The following is a 20,996-nucleotide window of genomic DNA, read 5'->3' as shown; positions in this document are numbered from 1 at the left end:
AAGATCCATTATCCGGTAAACCACAGGTCCCAAGTACTCTGGATAATAAGTTCCATATGTGTACTGCAGAATCCTAAAAGAAATAATGTGTTACAAGGAAATTGTATATTTGCATAACCAATTTAACACAGGCGGTGGCTGTCTATGCATTTTATTTATGTGCTGCTTCCTATTCCTTGTGCTAACTCATAAATTATGTGTTTGCTGTTATTCTCTTACAAACTCTTACAAGAGTTTCAGGAATGAATTATAGCATATTATATTACTGCAAAGCTCTGCAAAACTTGTAGGCTCAACAAAAGTAAAATATAATGACTGCGTTTGAACAAACCCACCCAAGGTATTAAGCTCTTTCAAACTCTATCCATATCCCATGGTCCCTTGCTTGGAGTACAGAATCCCACTGAGTTACTGTAGCCTTATGCTCATGCATACAGCAGTGACAGATACATAAAATCCCCAGGATTAAAGAGCCTTGGGGATAACAGGAGTACATATAATTACATTTCTGTTTAATAAGCAATGTCAATCATGGGCTGTGGTAATGGCTGTAGAAATGAGTGATGCATATGATGGATGGCAACAACGCAATATTTGTCTGAAATTTAGGTTGCTGCCAGTAATTGTATTTTTGAAGTCGTCTTGCTTTGTGATTGTGTCTGCTGCAAACTTGCACTTGTAATTTATTTTTATGCTGGAAATATATTCAGTTTAGAATAGGTGCATTGTCAGTGCTTTTATTTACTTGACTATAGGAAAAGACATTTATTTTTCTAACTCACACAAAAAACTTTGTTTTGATAAAAAACAAAACTCCTTTGTGGAATTGTGTGTATATATATATATATATATATCTAATGTCTATACAGTGAGCGCACTCTTTCCGGATTTAAGATATAGAGATGGGTGTGTTGGTCAAATCTTGTAATACATCGTAGTGAATGGACCCGCACTCCTTATTTATAGTGAAGAAAATTGATGTGCTTTATTCACAAATGCATTTTCAATGTTTTGGTCCTCTCTGGGACCTCATTTATGCTTGAAAAAGGTCCCAGAGAGGACCAAAACGTTGGAAATGCATTTCTGACTATATATACATATATTTGAGAAAGGCCTTTGATAGCGCCGAAACTGAAGTTCTGTAAATTAAAGACCAATTTTATTCATGTATAAGTCCTGAGAGTTTGGATTCTTTTGGAGGTATTCTGGAAATTTTGTCGTTTCTGCACCCAGGCATACTTACTAACTTTGTCGTGAGTGCTGGTAGCCCCATGGTGTGTGTGTGTGTGTGTGTGTGTGTGTATATATATATATATATATATATATATATATATATATATATATATATATATATATATATATATAATCAGGGTCGGACTGGACATCGAGGGGGCCCACCAGGTTACAAACCTCCGGGCCCCCCCCCGTGCATGTGCGTGAACGCTGGTGTGCATGTGTGTGGGGGGCTGGAGATTGGTGGAGGTGGGCTGGGCCGGCGGGGGCCCATGAGAGCTGCGGCCCACTGGGTTTTTTCCCATGACTCACTGAAACCTGTGTATTATAATAAATAATGTACCCGTGTTGTAAATTATGAGGGTATGGAACACCTTGGTGACTTATAATACAGTATTCCTGTATTTTACATTAGGGTGTACATTATTCACTATATATATAAGATACTGTTTCTGTAAATTTGGTCACTTTAGCAGCATATATTTCTAATTGTATTTTGCTAGGTGGGCCTCATTTAATTGGTAACCAAGCCTTACTGTGGCTTTTAGCATCACATCCCTACTGGTTAACTAAATTAGGAATGCTCATCTATAGAATACAAGTTCAAAGCACAAAATTGAGTGTTATTTAGCGCCCATTTAAACACTAGTTACAAAGGTACTTGCCTATACGTGCGCCATTCAACCCCTGCCTATGGTAAGTGCACAAGTTCAGCCTACAGATGCACAGTATAGGACCCAGAATCCAAGGGAGCCATGTAATTAATATCTACCTTAAAGAAGGTGTTATTCTCAGGTTTCCCTTAGTTTGTTGTGTCTACACAAACAAGTGACTTGCACCTAGTAAATCACACAAACAATATTAACGATACTGCACTAAGATGTCTAAGAACAACTTGAACTGCAGCCTAAACTGAATTATGCTTGAACTGGCAACTCAATGGCAAGTTGTGGCACATGCTATTTAGCAAGCATCAGCTATTGCTCTTTAATTCTGGGGGAAAAAATGACATTGGTAAAACAATGGTGATTTGTGTGTATGTTGTGCTTTTTTTTATTGCACTAGCTTTCATAAATGAAGCTAAATTATTGTTTCATGACTCTCCTGCCAAAGGTTATATGGGGTTATATAATAAAAGACTCACTTATATTTACCATGCCCCAGGTACAGGCCACACTTTGCAAGTTGCTTTTCAGATTGCAGAGTTGGCAGATGCAGGCCAGTCCTGTTCTTACATTGGCTTAAGGCTTTAATTTTAATATAGTTTATAGTTTTTTATAGTTTTTAAATTGTCTTTTTTTTTCTCTTGTCTTTTTCCAGCTTTCAAAGGGGGGGGGTCACTGAACCCATCAGCCAAAAAACTATTGCTGTGTACAATTGTATTGTTAGGGTTATCTTTTATTGCTTATCTTTCTATTCAGGTCTCTCCTATTCATAGTCCAGTCTCTCATTCAAACTACTGCCTGGTTGCTAATATAAACCCGACATTAGCAACCAGATAGCTGCTGAAATTCCAAACTGGAGAGTGCTGAACAAAAAGCTAAATATTTTAAAAAACACTATAAAAAATGAAAACCAATTGCAAGTAGTCTTAGAATAATAATGTCTACATCATACAGGTATGGGATCCGTTATCCGGAAACCCGTTATGCAGAAAGCTCCAAATTATGGAAAGGCCATCTCCCATAGACTCTATTTTACATTTTTTTCTCTGTAATAATAAAACAGTACATTGCCCTTGATCCAAACTTAGATATAATGAATCAAAACCGGCCTACCGGCCTATTGGGTTTATTTAAGGTTTACATGATGTTCTAGTAGACTTACGGTATAAAGATCCAAATTACAGAAAGATCAGGTCCCCAGCATTCTGTATAACAGGTCCCATACCTGTACCAAAAGTGTTTTAAAGGTGCAACTCCCCTTCAAATAGCAGGGCATCCACTGCTGCTTTATAATATGTGTGTATGAATGATGTGCAAGAAAGGGGACTGGCAGGGAGCGGGGAGTCGCCTATTTCTGGCTACCCCTTTTGAATAAGGCACTGCTAAACAAAGATAGAACTGTATTCATGGGGGTATCTACAGGTCTCTGTGTTCTGAAATTAAGTGCCGAGACCTTCAGTAATTTGTTAAGGGAGGAAGTTTGGGTGCAATGAGCTATTGGTTATTGTGCCTTTTATTAAATATGGGGGGAGCATAAACAGTGTATCAACAGCAACAAAATCAAAGTGAAACAGAAAAAAACCTACAATACATGCAACAAGATGGCAATGATTGGTAGTTCTGCATACAAATAGCACACATGCTGTAGGATTTACAGCAACCTTTGCATACCATGCCTAGCACATTTTCAAATGTATCACTGACATTAGACAAGCATATGTAATATTAATTTTGCTGGATTTTCTCTAGCAGATTACAAGGTGCTGTAGCCGAGGGATTCAATAGAAAAAAACTACTGCTATCATGTAGTGCTGCATGTAAAAGTCTGAGACAGATGGTGTAAATAGCACAGCACAATAAAGCAGAGCTTTATTATATACCTGGCTTTATACAGCTACAGGTGCTACGATAATGGATTTTCTGTGGATGTAAGTTACAAAGCCCCTTAATCAAAACAGCATCCTTGCACTTATTTTACAGTGTATACACACACAGTGTTTACACTGTATATATGTATATTTGCAGCACTGCATATAAGCATAAACAGGCCTTTTAAAATCTTGGTTTTTAGGAGACTTCTTGAAAATTATAGATGGCATAAAACTTCCATAGATGTATTGCTTAGCCCACAACTCTCTGCATCTAACATTTTGGCATCAATGATTTAAGGTCTTAAAGGGTAACTTTTAGTATGCTTTAAAATGGGTAATTCTTTTTTTTATTTATTTGTATTCTTCTGACTCTTTCCATCTTTCAAATAGGGGTCACTGACCCAATATAAAAAACAAATGCTCTGTAAGGCTACAAATAATTTTATAATAATTTTATAACTCATCTTTCTATTCAGGCCCTCTCCTATTCATATTCCATTCTCTTGTTCACATGACATCAATGCATAGTTCCTATGGTAATTTGAACCTTAGCAACCAGATTGGTGAAATTGAAAACTCAAGCTGCTGCTGAGTAAAAATCGTGATAACTCTAAAACCACAAATAATAAAAAATGAAAACCAATTGGAAATTGTCTAGAATATCACTCGCTAAAAGTTAATTTAATGAACAACCCACACCCCATTGCTATGCATGTCCTAAGGGGCCAACCCCACAGTCTGGAACTAACTTTTGCTGCCTGTGCCTCTTGATTTGCTAAGCAGGTGTGGAATAGTGATGTGCGGACAGGCCGGATAACCGTGGGACCCGCGGGTCAGGCGGGTTTTGACCGACCTTGCACTCGTCTTCGCAGGTGGCCACCGTCAAATATTAGCTTCCGACTTCCGGGTTCTTCTTTTATAGATGCTGCACCTGCTCACCCCGCCCCTTTTGTGATGTCATCAGTGGAGCAGGTCGGTGGGGGTCTATAAAAAGGAAACCAGAGGAGGTCAAGATGGCGGGCGGGCAGGGAAATCACTAGTTTGGAATGCTAAATTCACTCTCTGCACATTGTAAATTTTGCTTCCTTGAGGATGATTTAAGCCTTCTCCATCAAGGAAATATTTGACTATTACTATCATGAGTCTAAGGGGTTATTTGCTAAAACTCGATTTTATCTTATTGTTTCAATGAAAAAATCCCAACCAAACTCCCTTCCCCAATTTTGCCTTATTTATTAATAAAATAACTGAAATCAATAAAACTCAAACAAAAACCCGAATTGTACGATTTTTTTTACTTTTCTCCTGAATCCCTAGATTTTTTTCAGGTTTCTGCCCGAAAACCCCCAATTTTTCGGAATATCTGTCTAATCCCAAAGTAAACCACAATATGATAAAATAAGTATAGGGACGTCTTCCATTGACCTCAACAGGTCTGAGGTGGCGGCTTTTCCGATTCAGGCTCTTTGCAGCATCGGGGTATGAGAAATCTTGAAATATAAAGTTTTTTTCCACAAAAAGATTTAGTTTTTGCCCCCAAAAAAAATCCGAGGTTTAGTAAATAACCACCTGTGTTTAGGGAAGGGGTACATTATGATGTCATTGGTAATACCTGCCCTGCTTTAGTAACTCACAGCAATAATCACTTTTAGTATTCCAAGAGTAAAACAAAATGCTGTTTGCCATTGGTTATTTGAGTATAACTTTGCCCCCTTAAAGTGAGGGGTGTCCATCTTGTACGCCTCTTTACTCAAACACTATGGACATCACCAGTTCATCTCCTTCAACTCAGAGCTGCTGGTACTTCAGATGAGGTTAAATTGGATATAGTTGCACACTGCAAAATTGCTAATGCATAAAAACAGTGCATTAAAGCTGTCTTTTTTCTCCTGATCAAAATTTTTTTTTCACTCCCACACGCTAATCAAAATTAGTTAACAAAATCTTTTAACATTGTTCATATAGTGCGACCCCTCACAGAACCCTGCAAGGGTTTAATTATTTCAACTAATTATTAGCCAAGGACAGAGGCATGACAGCAACCTGTATTATACAGTATCTGCCCCCAGTGTTTGGTCAGTATTAGCAATTTATTTTTAGTTTTCTAACACCAACATGTACGGCCAAAGGCTGATTATTTCTGCTTGCTAATTAATCTGGAAAAAAGCAAATTTCTCTATGTTTCACTAATAAGTAATAGCCATATAGTTTAAGCTAGTTCTCAAAAATACCCTTGACAATTAGCTAAATAACAAAGTGGGTTTATAGCAAAAATAATAGTTGGCTTACGTGCTCAGATTATATATTCACAAATATTGTAACCTCATTTTTAATCAGAACTGCAGGTGGCCCCTTTTCTAGACTACTGAAATTCTGTACTTGGAAAATAGATTCATATTTAAAAAAAAAATTGCAAGTTTGTTGTGAGTGGGCCGATTTCGTGTATTAGCAATAACCCATTAAGTAGAAAAATATGTTGTTTGGCAATTCATAATATAGCCTTCTCTCCCACACATGGAGGCCTCCCTACGCAGAGAGTCTGCTTCATGTTCTTTTGTATCCTATAGGGTGTAAACATCTACAGACATCCAAAAAAGTAATACGAATAAACAGCGAGCTGCCTCTATTCCCAAGATGATTTCTGCATTGTTGCGGAGGTATTTTATAGAGATTTATATACAGAACTAAAACTAATCAGAAGTTTGGAAACAAAGTAAAATTGGGAGCATTTGCTATTTCTCAATCAATGCAAGATGGTCTGTTAATTAGTGTTTAGATCTGTGACAGATTGCGGCTTTTCTTATCTCTAGGGTACTGTACTCTTGGTATGGAAAAGTACTAATTTACGTTCAGTTGTAAAATATTGGCTATAAATTCAGTGTCCTGGAACAGTATCAATAGAGATATTGTGGTGCCAAGAAATACTGCAATAAAGATAATATATACAAACCTAAAACAAATAAAACTAGAAAAACGAATCTATGAATTCATTTAGCCAGTATGCTTGGAAGATACCACCAACATCTGATTCTTGATAAGCAGCCAAGCTCTTGCAGTTGCATAACTACAGTTTATCGAACTCCCCCAATAGCTGGGTTGGCATAATAATGCTGAGAGTTGTAGCACTTCATCTTCCAGTATCCCAAAAGATTCAGAGCAATACATCACACCCCCATCTGTGTATGGTATGTTTTAAACACCTACAGGGGAATGTAATAAAAGTCGCAAAGAGCAAAACAATTCGCACCAATAAGACTAAAAATCCACATCTCGCAATGTAATATTGTTCCTTAAACTGTTATTTTATTGCGAATTTTAATTGCGCATTGAGAATTTTAATTGCGCACTCATAAGAAGTGCTTGAAGGTGTCGTAATCTTTTGGAGCAAACATAACGACTTTTTCAGTAAGAAGTTTTATTACATTGACTGCGCATTGGCGCAAACTATAAAATTCGCAAACGGTCTTTCACTGTCGGAAGTGGTCGCTAAACAGTTTCCGGGTTCGCAAAAGCTATATTAAATTCGCACAAAGCAAAATTTGTTCGCGCAAAGGTATAACTTTTCGCATTGCAAATAGTTTTTCCATTAGCAATTTTTATTACATTCCCCCGCTAATTTGTTGAGTTAGAGGTTTCTGCAGTCTAAAATATTGGATTTGAAGCTGACACCATGGAGGAATTAGACAGATAGATAGATAGATAGATAGATAGATAGATAGATAGATAGATAGATAGACCTAGTATGATGCAGAGTTCATACATATTGCTAGTAATCAGTTAATAACAGTTTCTAAACATATGATGTCTTTTTTATGGGCAGTAATTTGAAAACCCCTGTGTAGAATTGCCTTATGTAAAATGTAAAATCCTTTTTGGAATATTCTATAAATCTGTGTATGGGTTCTACTAGGCACTTCTTTGTCTAATGTACTTAAAATGTTAGGCACCCCCAAGTGAATGTATTGACTTACCTGAAACCCCCGGGTTGGTGCTCCTATCCGCAGAAAACGGCACCGGCCCGGGGTTATTCCAGTGAGTACCACGGAGCGATCCTCTTCCAGGTTCTTCTTGCTTCTCGCGGCTGCGCATGCGCATTAGAGTAAAAAGCCAAACTAAAAAGTCGGCTATTTTGTTCTACTGCGCATGTTTCTGCCCCTGGAAATTTGAATAAAGAAGAAGCCGGTAGAGGGTCGCTCCGTGGTGCCCGCTGGAATAACCCCAGGCTGATGCAGTTTTCTGCTGATAGGAGGGGTTTCAAGTAAGTAAATACATTCACTTGGGGGGTGCCTAACATTTGGCACCCCCAAGTGTGAAACAACTTTCCTTTTCCTTTAAGAGATCATTAAGAATCTTAACGCACAATCACACATATCTTTGGAGTAGCAAGAATAATACAGGTATGGAACCTGTTCCTTCTCCTTGCTCCTAATGCATGAGAATCCACACAAACTTTATTGTTGCAGCTACTAACGTGGTCTGCCTTTATACAGTACATAGGATCATGACAGCCCTATAATTTCTTTCTAGCTAAAGTGCACATGTAGAGACCTGCGACATTTGAATCCAACGCTGACTGACTTGTGTGCCCTTTAGTGCTCTTGCACTTGTGTCCCAGGGGTCTCAAATGACCATTATTTAATTTTCTATATATTTTCACAATGATCGTCTGAATCAAGATACTAACAATCGCAAAGGTCTAGTTTGTAGGTATTGCAGGTTCATTTTCATACTAAAGAAAGGAAAACATCTCATTTCTTTATTAATGCCTTTACTAACACCTTCTTGTCTCATGGATATAAAAACACCATTTTACTCAAATCCATATCCCAATTTTTTTTTTATTTAAACAGCGCCTTCGTTTTTGTATATTAAATTAGACAATTTTGTATATGGCCTTTTTGTGTGTACCATCAGAGAAATTTAGTTACAACAGAGACATTTTGCTTCCAGAGGATTTCATGTTGCTTATCAGCACTTTTAAACATCAGCATTTCCTGTTCTGTATAAAAATCTGGCATACTATCTGTTTTTTTGATTGAATTTATCAATTTCTTCTTTTATTACATTTTAGCGTATCACTTTAAAATCTGATCACAAAAGAAAACATTGTTTTGGGGTTACTTTCGAAGAGTTCCTCTTTTAGCTACATGGGGAAATATTCAAGTCACTGGTAGAGATGCTTTTACAGACTTCAAGTTGGATACTGGTTCTGGCAAAAATAAGACGTTATCATGGACAAGTATATACAGTCTATCTAAAGATATAAAGGGAATAATCAATCATGTCCAAATTCACCTGTTGTTTTTTACAGTGTACAGTTAGGAAACCCAGGCAACTGCTTGCTGTTTCTTTTTAAAAAAAAAAAAAAAAACAAAGCTGTGAAGTCACTACTGCCTGCATAGATATTTCTGATTTTCCTAGCTTTTTTCTGATTTTCCTAGATTTTACAAGATTGCTTTATTTAAGATCATGCACAGAATACGAGGAGTAGCACTGCCAAAATCACCACATTGCATGCTTAACAAGTGATTGCACAGTGAATACACTTCAACATCACTGAACTGAGCTAAATAGATTATCTCCAGGTCTCCATGACCAGCAACGCAGTGAATGCAACAACACTCTACTCCTTGTTTTTTTGTAATAGTTGCCAAAGCCATGAAACATTTCACTTCTAGCACATAATGCCTAAGTAGTAATATGTCTACCCTCCAGATGTTTGATTTCAGAGTCATTTGACAAGAATACAGATGCAATGTTGGTATCCTAATTTGGAAAGCTAGTAGATGCAGATGGTAGGGATGGTTTTTATTAACTTTAAGTATCATTCCTATTGGAGAATTCCCTTGCATTCTTTCCCATAAGAACTTTAGAAATATTTCATTGATCAATGTTGCTGATAATGTTTGATGGGCCAATCTTTCCCATTTCGCTTCACTGAAAAATTCACGAAACTGCGAAAAATTTGCGAAACACATTGAAGTCAATGGGCATCAAAATAATTTTGACGTGCAACAATCTTGACAAGAGCAACAAATTTTATACACGTGACTATTTTGTCCAAATACATTAAAGTCAACGGGCATCCATCGTCAATTTTTTTTTCAAGCCGAATTTTTAACTGTGAATTTTCCCTGCAGTTTCGAGAAGACATTTGCGGGTGGCGAAATGCGGAAATTCGCCACAAATCCATAACTGCCGAATAAATTCGCCCATCACTATGTTTGATTACAGCTCCCATTATGCTTTACCCCTTGATAATATGTTGAAGTATTCTGGGATTTTTACTTCAGCAAAGTATGGCTTTGCTTATCATTTTTAATACTCATGATCCTGTTTGCAGGGATTCATTCTTTTCTTTCTTTCTTTCTTTCTTTCTTTCTTTCTTTCTTTCTTTCTTTCTTTCTTTCTTTCTTTCTTTCTTTCTTTCTTTCTTTCTTTCTTTCTTTCCTCTTTCTTTTGCTTCACTCTAGTCAAAAATTTGGGATCCTAGCAGCCAGAACACAACTTTCCAACTTTAGAAAACCTTAGCACATAACAGTAAATAATAGCAAAAAATAGAAAAAATGAAATGCAATACTGCTGTCTACATCATGCTTCAGTTAATTTCAAGGTAAACGTTGACTTTAAAGGGGATGCAAACACTGTTGCTCCACAATGACTAGTGTTTAGGATAGAAATCCCAGAACATACATTTTTAAGCCCCAAACACACAAGTATCACCCAAATGAAGGTTGGACTGTCTAGTTTGAATAGCTGTTCGCGTCCGCCGCAAGTTCGTGAACGTCGCGCGACGTTCGCCAATAGGCGTTCGCGTCAAAATCGTTCGACCATTCGACCAATCGATCGCTAAAATCGAACGATTTTCGTTCGATTCGAACGAAAATCGTTCGATCGAACGATTAAAATGCTTCGATCGTTCGAATCGAACGATTTTCGGATGTTCGAAGTTCGCGAACAGTTCGCGAACTGTTCGCATTTTTTGCCGGTGTTTGCGAACGGCGTTCGCGAACACATACTCGGCGGTTTGCTACATCCCTAAAGAAAACCTACTCATCTCTTTCTGTCCATATACAAGCTCCTGTAACAATACAAATATGTATATTTCCTTGATCCTTCTATGCTCTAACCGTATTAAAAAAAGTAGGACATTTAGACAAGGCATCTCAAGAATACTTCCACAGTTTGTGCACCTCATTATGCCACCTTTTTGTTATTGCCAGTGTTTGCTAGCTGACATACACCTCTGCCTCCTTCCTCTAGTGCAGCAATGTTTTATTGTATTATTTTTACTTTGAAAGAAAGATGACATAAAACATTTCCAGTTTCTAGGTTGAAGTATATATTTTAGTGCAGTTATTTTATGAGAGGTGGTAAGGTGGTGATGTGACAGTGTTGATTTTTTGCAGAAAGAATGTGTGAGCAATAATAGAAGAGAGCAAGGACCTCAATAATAAAAAGACTCCTGGCTCTGCAGATGCATCCAGAGAATGTGAATCTAAGTGCTCTCTGGGTACCTCATTTTGAAAAGTGAAAGATGCCAATGAACTCTCTGGAGGAGTCTTTGCTGAGGTGACAGTTCTGAATTTTGTTGCTGATATTTTGTCTCACTGACAGGAGAAAAAGGGTTGGCTAGGTCAACAAGGACCATTAGGTTTTGTTGAATAGAGAACAGCAATTCTTATTTTTGTGTGCAGTGGTATTATATGTGCTAAATGCCTTTCAGAAAAAAAGAATTTAAACTCATAATCTGCATGTGTTTAGGGGTACATTTCAGAGAGGGGAGATAATGAAGAGCAACCTAGATTATTCTGAATTTTCATTTCCATATTACTTATATTTGTAAATGATTTACTCTCTTATTATATGTGTAACAATGAAATCTGTTAAACACGGGAAATCACATTTATGTCAATAACAATATATTGAATTATTGGATTACTGCCATAGACGTCCTCAGCCGCAGAGAACATATTCGCATGACCTTCCTTAAAACAAAGTTCCAATCTAAAGGTTTTTTCCTTTACCCTAGACACAGAGGCTTCCTATTTACAAGATGTTGTGGGAATAGCCCTGGAGAAATTTCAAACAAACTTCAGATATCTGACAAGTGAGATTACAGGCATAAGGAAAATGAAATAGCTGATTTGGATGACAGAATGACATATTTCCTAATGGGGCAAATATCTGCAAGTACTGAGCAGAAACAAGAAACGGAATTCAAACAAAAGAAACTAACCATATTGCCAGGACTATTTTATTACAAATGAATTGTAAATGCTAAAAAAAATATTTTGTCAAATGAAAGAAAGTGTTATTCTAAGATTTCTGTTTATAAAAAGTGATGAACGAAATTTTTCACCAAGTTTCACTGCGGAAATTAATCCCATGCACTCCAACGGGTGAAAGAAAATTGTCGCTTGTCCAAAAAAATGTTGTGCTCCAAAAAAAATCTGACTTCAATGTATTTTGGTGAATTTTCGTTGTTTCCTGAATTTTCGGTGAAGTGAGGTAAGATTCGCTCATTACTATTTATAATGCAATACTTTGTGAGTAACACTGCATGTATTTCTTTAATAATGCTTTCACCACATCTAAATTATAATGGAAGTCTTTCTGTTTAATTTTGGCCCAATTCATTCTAACCTTATTATTACACTCTATGGTTGCTATTTTAAGTATGTCACCCATGTTCCTATAATTTGCTATGATGATACATAAGAGCAAGGCACAGTTCAGAGCGTTTAGTTGCCTGAATGATTTTCAATAGGAAGGCAACAAAATGTTTGGAACTTCCCTTTATTAAGTTCAACGGCAATCACTGACATGTGGAGGCCTATTTATCTAAGGTTGGATTTTAGTGGCTTTAGAGGTTTTTGAAACCACAACTAAACTCACTTTCTCTAAAACCATGAATCTTATGATGGAAAAAATACAAAAACCTCTAGAAGTCTGAATTGACGTAAAGCGGACCAATAGGATCAGCGCAGCCCCATTCTATTGGATGTCAACAACTTTTACCTGACAAAGTTTTGTATTAGTGGCTTTCATGTTATTTACACTTAATAAATCTTGAATTTTAAAGATTTTAAACAAAATAGGCTAGCCACAAATGTTGTGAGATTAGTGGAAAAAAACTAAACGGGATTGTTAGTCAATGGGCACCATGAGTGTGCTCAACCAATAACTGTTGCTAGAAAACACCAACTTACACATTTTAGAATGACAGATGATTGGCTTGTAATTGCACACAAGAGTTCAGGTAATTGTGAATTAAATTAATAAGGGAGGGGTTTGAGTATTTTGTCACCTACCTTGAGTTTTTTCTTTTTCCTAACAGGAGCACCGGCCCAGAGAACATTGATTTCTAACTTTTTGGCAACCCTCATTAAATAGGTCCTTTGTTGACCTTTATGCGAGGGGCACTTTTGTTATTGGCGAAATGCAGTCTGTATTGCAAGATATACAGTATAGAAAAAAATAAAATAATCTTATTTATTACAAATGTACTGTATAGACAAGTTAATTATAATGTAATACTGTGATTAAAAGAGGCAGTTGGTAAAAACATGACACTTTTCATGATACACTGCATTAGGAAATGCTTTCAAATGTAGAACTTTCCATTTATAAGACCAGTGAGCTGCCTGGTACCACATTTACTGTAAATCGCCATCAAACATGGATATACAGTATAAAAAACCTTATCATCAAGAATAATTTCATCAAGAAACCTTAAGACACTACTCAGTACTAACGCGAAGATCAGTAATGAGCAAATACATTGACCAATGAAAGAAGCCTGAAGGCGCTACAGTAACAGTGGTGGTCAAGTCTGTGATAATGCCTGATTACCCAAATATCTTCTGCAGCCCTGATCCGCTAATTCTCCAACTCATTCTTTCTTTTCCATTCTGACCTCATTTTTATTGTTCAGTTGCCTTAAAGCAAATAACCAAATCTTCACGGAATGCCTGTATCTACTTGCATCAACACTTGAACTCGAATAAACAAACAGCTTTTAGAATATATTCTAAGGAAGCACCCAATAAACATAATGTTGTCGTCTGCACGTAGCTGACACTCTTCCACCTCAGTAACCTTTCAAAACATACAGCAACATGACAAGTATGACTCTTCATATTGAAAAGATCGTTGGTTTCAAACTGGAAAAGAAGATTTAGAATGTGGCTTGAGTTATTTTTAGAGACTTTAATCATTTATTTATCTTTGCATTAAAAATGTATTTGACAGATTGCAACTAAAGACCTTTATTCTTATCCCCATGGATATTTTGAAGATAAGATATACTATATCCTGTGCACAAGTAACTCTTCACACACACACAATAATTGAATGCGTATACAAAATGAAGCTTGTTCTGCTGCCCTCCGTTTATATTAAATAAGTTATTTTTATCCTTTTTCAATTGCTGAAATATTCCACAACAGATTATACATCATACACAACAGTCCCTGACCTGGTGGAGCTTACAATCTAAGGTCCCTATCACATACACTAGAGTAAATTTTATCAGCATGTAGAGAATAGATAAACTCAAAAGAAAGGGGTGCAATCAACCATTCTTTTGCTTTGTGCAAATAGCCAAAGGCTTCAGTGTTCTTTTGGGCCATGCTTGATTCTAAAGGGGTGGGCAAGCATTAAGGCACCCCCCCTTCCACCCGTCATTTGCACATGAAAGTTAGTGAGCGGAATGAGGTGCATGCCCATAGGCAGGTGGTAAGGACAAGGCTGGGCTGCGTCTTCAGACTCTCCTCTCTGCAAATAGAACTAGATTTTTAATAAAGAGCTCCATGCAGAGAGCAACAACCACAGGTTGGGGGGGGGGGCACAAGTGCTGTTAAATGAGAATTAATGGGCACTCCTTAGAGCTCTTGAAATTGTGCCGACCTGGGGTAAATAATGAAATACTGTCTGGAAGTCTGTACCACAAATGTGGGTGAAATAACCACTTTGAATTTTTTTTTTAAACATCCAGATAAATATATTTTCCCCTGCCTTACCTCTTTGAATCTGAATTTGTGCTCAGCTTCTACGGAAAAAAAAACAACTGCAGGAATATAAAGCTAAGGTATGAGCCAGACCACTGTTGGTTGTTATAGTTTATTCTATTGGCCAGCAGAGCCATTCCTACATCTGTAGATATATTATACCCATAGAAATATATAGCCTAACTTTAAATTTTCAAACTGAAAACATCAATTATTATATCATGTTTCACTCGGCTATCTCTCTTTTGCTGAGTAGGAACTTCAAACCTTTCAGCTGTGCTTAAGGTTTGTATTTAGCTTGGTGCATTACAGGCAACATAGACTATAGGGATCAATCACTGCAATGGCAGTGGGCACAGTGCAATTTTACACATAAAACTCATGTTTTTCCCACAATGCAGCTTTTTTCCCCCGATCCCTATGTAATTGCGGCTGTGCGTGGATTTGGACCCACTTGTTGTGGCCAAAGTATTAAAATGCACACATGTTTGCGCATGCATTTTTGGAAGCTGTCATAGGGGAGACTACAACATTTTAGTCATGTGGTGTTAAAACATCATTGGCATGTGAGTCTGTTGCATCTAATAAAGCAACCTGCTATGTGAATCCTGGAATAACCACAGGGTGTAGATAACTAACTGACTGGCGGGCACATTGTTGCTTGGCACAAATATGCAGAAGTGCAAGGAATGTATTTTGGCTCAAGTTAATTTAATGAATGACATTGATATGTGCATGCTTTTGCACAATCACAACCACAGCTGCATTCATAAAGTAGCCTAAGCAAACGTATTACTTTACCATGACGGTTTGTAAAGGGAGCCATCAATGTGTAGTTTTATTGGCCTGGGATCTTGAATAAAACTACTCACTGATTGCATGTTGCAGTGTCATGTGAGTGCCATTTGGAAATATTGGGATTTATGTATATATTACCTCCATAAGAGACAGGGGTTACAAAAATGGGTACCACCTACATACAAATCCTACATCAGCTCCACACATGGATTCAAGTTTTCTACTGTAAAGGGAGCCAAACAAGGGCTGAAGTTGGAATATCCTATGATCTTCCTGAAGGTGAATTGGCTGTATATTCATACAGACTGATCACACACGTGGATGGCTAAATTGCACTAATCTGACCAACTGGATCACTCACCAAGGTGTTGAATAATAATAAGTGTGTGTTGTGCATTCCAGAACCTAAGACCTGAATTATTTGCTGAATCAGACTTCAGCATGCCTGTAAGATTCAAAAGCACGGTTACAATTCATATGGTCCCCCTCAAGAGTCACTGATTGAAGAAGATGGGGGCATTCATAATACTAGTGTAAATATTAATTGTGACCCAAAGCACAACTCAATAATATGAAGCTATGAACATCTAATCACTCGCTCCATGTGTGTATAACAGTTGTGACATTACCTGAGGATTACATTAAAATATTTCCCAAGTATTTACTGAAAGAGCAGCCTTTATGCAGAAGTTGTGATTCACAGACAAAGGGCCTCTCCAAATAGCTTTAGGAAGTTTCTTAGTTTGAGGACTTTTAGTGGGGAAGGTTAAACCATCTAAGAACTGTTCCCGGTAGTATTGCTACTGCTACAATATTGATCAGTTACTGCTATTTCCCTGCATAAGAAATGACATTAATGCTGTCAGACTGTCAGGAAGTGATTTCAGTGTAGATAAAGATTTATAAGGGAGATGAGGCGAACACAACAGTTTCAAAGCTGCACATAACAATGTCTCTGGTCATATCTAGCCGTGTGATTTATTTTCATTGTATTGTGCAAGGGGACGGTACAGCAAATGATGCACTGTGACTCTGCAAGAGTCGGGGAAGAGCTGTTCTTTCAGGCATGGTGCTGAACCTGAACGTTGGTAGGATTGCTTGCTTGACCTGCAGTCTTCTCATCACTGCCCAGAGTCGTATTATTTTTTTGATAAATAACGGAGAAGGGTGTTATCTCACTAAATGAAGCAATACTATCATCCAAATGTTCCTTGGCCTAGTCTGTTTATATCGAAACCACAGGGAACAGCCATCGTGTGGAAAAATCATTATTAAAAAAGAACTAAGCAGAAATCGACCTACCTTGTGTTCTTCTGAAGGGCTGCAGCTTTCATGCAGTGCTTGGATTCTGCTTTTCCTCTTTCTGTGTTTTATATTTTCCGGGTTTTCTCCCTTTTCCTTTTTGTCACTGTATTTCACTGTCTCTCTTTACCACTTTGCAGCTCTCCCACTCCTGCTCTGCAATAAGAAAAAACGCTTCTAAAAATAGCAGCCTCACGCCTGGCAGTGAATCTTGCACATCCTATATACATTGGGTGAATTTCCAGCTGGCTTTCCATTCAGTGTTGTGCTGTCTCTTCTATAGTCCCTTACAGATTCCAACAGTGACGAGCCTGACACCATCCTTATCCTTTGCTATGGCAAGGTAAGAGATACAATAAGGATTGTACAGCTGCAAGACACCTTGTGCAAGGATATTAGGTAGTTAAGCAGAATCATTAGAACTGTAGTTCTTAGAGTATCACCAGATTAAACTGATTTTTTAAAGCACAATGTGCACACACTCTTTATCTATATATACATGTATAGACAGATGCTCAGAACCACATGCTCAGTACGTTGCTGTTTAGTTCCAGGTGTCTTTGTTCATGCCAATTACTAAACCTAATGGTAGTACTGGATCATTTATTTTTATGCTGAAATAAAAACATAAAATTATTGCATTCAATAAGGGTCATTTACTTTCCCTAGGGTGCTTACTCCCTTAACGCTCATTAACTTGCACTCTTGGAAATGATGCACTCTGTCCTTCATGCTGGAATCTGGCGCTAGCTGCAGAGCACAGAAGGGGTGCAGGCCAGCCCTGTTCTTAGAGCCTCACATAATTATGTTGGGGTAATTTACATCTTCAGTGAGTAAATTGCAATTTTGAACGCAATTTTTTTTCCCAATATTAATGCAAATGCTCTTCACTTAACCATAAATCGAACACAATTATTATGAAAGTATTCCAGGTCCTATTGGCATCATCTCTGGTGTTCCACATAAGTGATATGTGCACCTGATTCTTCAGATGCAAGTGATCTGTTCCTATTGATGCACAGTGCTGAAGGACCCTGGAACTGCTGTCTGGTCTGTAGTTCTAAGGTTCCTCTGTGTCAATAGGTGCAACTGAACTTGATTTGAAATGGACGGTAGGAAGGGAACTTATGCAGAAGTGTAAAGAGTACCTTCACTCAATAGGGTTTGCATGCAACTGACTGTAGGGAAATTTGAGCAAGCATAATTGCATTTGCAGATCTAAATGATCCCTCATGTCCTTAGGCTACAGTTTGACCAAGTGAATGTATGTGTATCTGAATCTTAGATTGGACGAAGAACTGATTTCTTAACATTGGGATGAAGAGAAGCATTAAACCAATTGGATATATCTAGAGGCCTATTTATCAAAATTCAAATTTGTGAATTTGTTTTTGTTTTTTTTTAGTTGAAAAAACTCGAAAACTCACCAAACTCAAATGTGTGCTTAAAAACTAGAATCTCAAAGAGATTAAAAAACTAGAATCTCAAAGAGATTAAAAAAGGCTAAATAAACCCCACAAACAAAGCAAAATCACATTCTACTCATTATTTTCAGTAGACCTAATAAAGTTTAAAAAAAAATTTGAAGAACTCAAATTGGAAAAAAAATCTTTTAATTTTCATAGTACAAATTCCATTGACTTCTACAAGAACTCAGCAGCATTTAGATGCATTTTTTTACATTCAATTATTTTCTGTTTTTGCATGTAATACATCTAGAAATTTTGAGTTTCCCAAATCTAATTTGAGTTTGTCAAAAAAAACTTGAATTGAGGTAAAAGTTTGATAAATCATAGGTTACCACTGTATGGTCTTTGTATGTGCTTATTGTCCTGTGTAGGTTTCCTTCCAAACTGTAAAAATATTGAGGTAAGTGAATTGGCTCCTGATGAAACAGAACAAAGCGCATGTGCATGGAATGGACCTTTGATTGTAAGCTTTACAGATGTGAATGTTAAACATCTATAGTAAAATAATAATGTTAAGTATATGAATAAAGAATAACAGTCTATAAGAAGAACCAAATCATAGCCTATGATTAAGTGTTTATGGCACGAAACGCGTACGGCTGTGGACACAATAAACTTTTTTCACTTTGAACTATTGCCTGGTGGAAGTTTGCCTTCATTGAGTGCCTGCTCCTTATTGGTTTTTCGGTTTGTCCGCTCCCCGTGCTGAGGGCTCAGGGCGGTGCACCTGGGCCACTTCCCCCGTTTGGTGAGTAATCATTATACTGTTTGGAGACCCCAATATCACAGATGTATTTTCGAGTCTATAAGAAGAGCCTGCAAGTGGGAAGGCATAATCAAAAGGCTTGGTAATTATTTGTATGGTTACATTGTCAATTAAAAGCAAAATATTGCTTAGACCTCTTCTGACCGCTTTATTAGGTATGCAGAAGGAATTTTCTAATGGTAATTGTCATTACCAGTGCTATAGCAGTCATCTTGTTGTTAACTGATATCTGGATCACTGTACAACATTTGCTTGATTGGTATATGCTTCAATTAAACATAATAAGGGCTGATAAAGTGCAGTGCAGATGGGCAGAGCTAGGAAAAAATTTAATGCTTTGGGGCAATAATTATATGAAACCAAAAACAGAAAGTCGAGATTAAACAGAGCAGGCGTTATTCTCGTATCATTGATTTGTTTTCTTTGTCCATCACCTTCCACAGGTCATTGCTTACCTTTCTGTTTGTAATGTTAATTTACAGTGCATGGCCAAATAAAATGTTCCTTAAGAGCATGTATCATCTAATCTCTGACTTTCATGCATTCATCTAAATGGGTCTTAGGCCTCTCATAGCCACTGAGCTGCTATTATGGAAAGCTGCTTTTGCGCTACCAGATCAGATTACAAGCTATTAAACTGGATAGGTCAAAGAGACGATGCAACCACCAGGTTTTAAAGGTCTGTAAGCTGCGGTTTAAACCTGTTATTAGTGGGAAGTTTATTCACTCTGATAACAGATGTTGCTGAGTTTCCAAGAAATAATGTAAAAAACTGCTCATGAAATCAAGTGAAGCAGAATCTCTAAAGAGCAACCAAACAAGGCTGATGTATAAACCAGCATATTTATAGATTGAGATCACCTGAACGTTGTATTATTTTTTTTTACAAGATAACTTGTATGGCAGTGTAGAATCTCAAATACAGAAGAGAAAAGGGGAGAGAAAATGAGAGGGACGTAAAAGAAAGACCAAAGGAGGCAGCGAAAAGGGAAGAAGAAATGGATGGGTACCGTAAATTGGAATGGAGAAGTGAGGAAGAAGCAACTTTTATTTCCCCATGAAATGGAATGCTAGGTACAGGTATCAAGCAAATGGCACATTATACAGCTGTTCCTCTGCAAGGGATGTCGTTTTTATTTTGTATCCATCAAGATTTCTGTGTTTATCCATATCAATGCTGTACAAAAGTATTCTGCGTGGGGGCTACAATACACTATTATACTTGCTACATGTATCCTTGCTGAAGCACAATTGGAGCGATATGAGGCATCCTATTCTCTATGGTCTATGAGACAGTTTAATCTTTAACCCTTTTATTCCTGTCATTCCTTTTCCCTTAAACAACCATCTTGTCATATACAGGGGACTAGCAATCCGGAGGGCTCAATGCAAATCCTCAGTTTAATGGAACGACGTAAAGTTCTAACATAGGACATTGTTTAAGTTTCCTTCAGATATGTGTCAGAATAAGTAATCCCAGGTACCTGGTCACTCTTTGTGTTATATAATGCACATGGGTGCAAAATTCTGTGCAGTATTCCATCATTTTCACCTTGCCCAAAGATTATACACATCAATGGCTTAACACAAACTGCAAATAGAGAAATGTAGGTGGTGAGGAGGTAATAAAACATAACTAACGTATCATGTCTGCCAGAGACTGTTTATTCAGTGACACCAAATTGCTGTATTAAGGGTAGAACGATATTTAGCACATAAATATATTTTAAAAAGGAAACACAAATAGTATGTCTCCACGATGAGCTACCCAAATGGCAAAACTCCCTCCTTACTGTATCATACTGTTTAAAATGTTGGGATCTGCAGTCTAGTAACATCAGGGATGGATTATTTGGGGCATATGGATATAGTCCAGTAAC

At 37.3% G+C, this 20,996-nt stretch overlaps 1 protein-coding gene across 2 annotated transcripts in view; it reads right to left on the bottom strand.

Moving 5' to 3' along the window:
* LOC108710959 (complexin-2) overlaps window positions 1-17,186 on the bottom strand; it is a 71,388-nt gene extending 54,202 nt beyond the window's left edge. Inside the window, exons 1-2 of one of the 2 annotated variants that reach the window (XM_041586223.1) lie at window positions 16,882-17,186; window positions 4,623-4,753 (exon numbers count right to left, since the gene is read on the bottom strand). The gene's annotated coding sequence lies outside the window, so the exon portion shown is untranslated. The remainder of the gene's footprint in view (window positions 1-4,622; window positions 4,754-16,881) is intronic. The other variant, XM_041586224.1, reaches the window with a different exon arrangement.
* Between the last annotated feature and the right edge of the window lie 3,810 nt (window positions 17,187-20,996).

This window comes from Xenopus laevis, chromosome 3L (assembly GCF_017654675.1).
Source record: "Xenopus laevis strain J_2021 chromosome 3L, Xenopus_laevis_v10.1, whole genome shotgun sequence".
In the NCBI taxonomy this organism is placed as follows: Eukaryota; Metazoa; Chordata; class Amphibia; order Anura; family Pipidae; genus Xenopus; species Xenopus laevis.
Note: the sequence above shows the minus strand (reverse complement) of the source record. Positions and strands in the feature narration are given on the sequence as shown.